Source organism: Octopus bimaculoides, chromosome 5 (assembly GCF_001194135.2).
Source record: "Octopus bimaculoides isolate UCB-OBI-ISO-001 chromosome 5, ASM119413v2, whole genome shotgun sequence".
NCBI lineage: Eukaryota > Metazoa > Mollusca > Cephalopoda > Octopoda > Octopodidae > Octopus > Octopus bimaculoides.
The window spans coordinates 124,622,574-124,624,513 of NC_068985.1; the positions used below are offsets into that span (position 1 = coordinate 124,622,574).

The window sequence follows — 1,940 nt, forward strand, 5'->3', positions numbered from 1 at the left end:
ATATGCGAGTAAAAATAAATACAAAAAAAGGGGGTTTTGTATGATTGTGTATAGAGGAATATATTATTTTGTTTAAAAGAGTTCCAACACTGTCTGTTTTTTATGTTTTATTTATATTCCTGCAAAACCAATGTGGAAAATAGAATATGGAATATACAATATATAATATAATATACAATATATAATATAAAATAAAAATGGATGGTACTATGAAATAAAGTATTGAATGTCATATTGAATATATATATATAGCAGCTCTCCATTGATAGTGACAATGAGTGCTTCTGTTGATTCAATCAACAGAACAGCCTGCTTATGAAATTAACATGCAAGTGGATGAGCACTTCACAGACATGCTCTCCCTGAGAATTTAACATAGTTCTCAGGGAGATTCAGTGTGACAAGGCTGGCCCTTTTAATTGCAGGTAAAATTCATTTTTGCCAGCTGAGTGGACTGGAGCAGTGAGAAATAAAGTGTCTTGCTCAAGGACACAAAGCATTGGCAGGCATGAAACTCATGACCTTAAAACCGTGATCCAAATTCCCTAGCCCCTAAGCCACAAAAAGTACCAACACTGCATTGTTAAGAATGAATATGTGTTCAAAGTAATATAGTCTCTCTGTAAGAATATTATCTGTGGATATTAAATATTATCTTAGGCAGCTAAGAATGAAGTATCCAATTGATTTCATCTCCCTTATCACCTGAGATTTATTTCACATTTCAGTTGGTGAAGTTACAAAATCTATCTTCTGCAAAATATAAACAAAGACACAGGCATGGCTGTGTGGTTAAGCAGCTTGCTTTGCAAGTATGTGGTTAAAAGGCTCACTTTGCTGCCACATGGTTTTGGATTCAGTCCCGCAGCATCATGGACAAGTGTCTTCAGCTATAGCCCTAGGCCAGTCAATGCCTTGCGAATGAATTTGGTCAATGAAAACTGTGTGCATGCGTGTGTGTGTGTCTTTGTGCCTGTGTTTATGCCCCTCCTCCGACTGTTTGTGCTGGTTCATATATGTCCCTGTAACTTTGCAGTTCATCAAAAGTGACCAATAGAATAAGTACCAGACTTAAAAATAAATAGTGTGGTCAATCTGTTTGAATAAAACACTTCAAAGTGGTACCCCAGCATGGCTGCAGTCCAATGACTGAAGCAAGTAAAAGATAGACTATAATGGTATGGGGCTGAAAGTCTGAATTTAATGATACAAGTACCAACACAGCATTGATTTAATATAATAAATGTGTATATGAAAATAATCATATACAGCATATTTAATAAACATATATACATATATATAATCTATTAGTCACACTATGGAAATATAATGTGCATAAATCACTGGAGCAATGCTTTCATAATGGTCACTCTACTACCCACTGATGAAGGCAAAATGTATATATATAATTTTATATACTCAGCTCCACTAAAAACATGGTCTTTTATCCAGAGTAAATATACATAAAATATACAGGTTTGTTTTTAATATATTTGTATCTTATTTTCCACATGTCATTCTAATTTATTTATACTATATTAGCAGGACCCATGGAAATTCCATGGAATGAAAACAATTAAGAGAACTTTTTTAAGAAAGATAGGAAGATTTGCATATAAATGATAGAAAAATATACAGTAACAATCTATACAATACTTAATGCATATATCATTTGTTAGTATTTAATTCTATTGAAACAACTTTAAATTATATACAATTAATGTACATGAAATGATATGGAGAATATACACAATGTTTTTATTTCACTTGATTAGTTTCAGTTCCATTGCAGATTTTTAAAAATAACATCCACAGCTATTTTGCCAAGTTATTTCACTTCCAGTCACAATAATATATTATATTATTTTAGAATTTCCTTCTGCTAAACACTTTCTCTCCCTCTCTCTCTCTCTCTCTCTCTCTCTCTCTCTCTCTCTCTC

The 1,940-nt window shown here is 32.7% G+C and overlaps 1 protein-coding gene across 4 annotated transcripts in view; it reads left to right on the top strand.

Moving 5' to 3' along the window:
- LOC106872974 (primary cilium assembly protein FAM149B1) overlaps positions 1-1,940 on the top strand; it is a 128,169-nt gene that overhangs the window by 115,411 nt on the left and 10,818 nt on the right. The gene's annotated exons all lie outside the window — the stretch shown is intronic.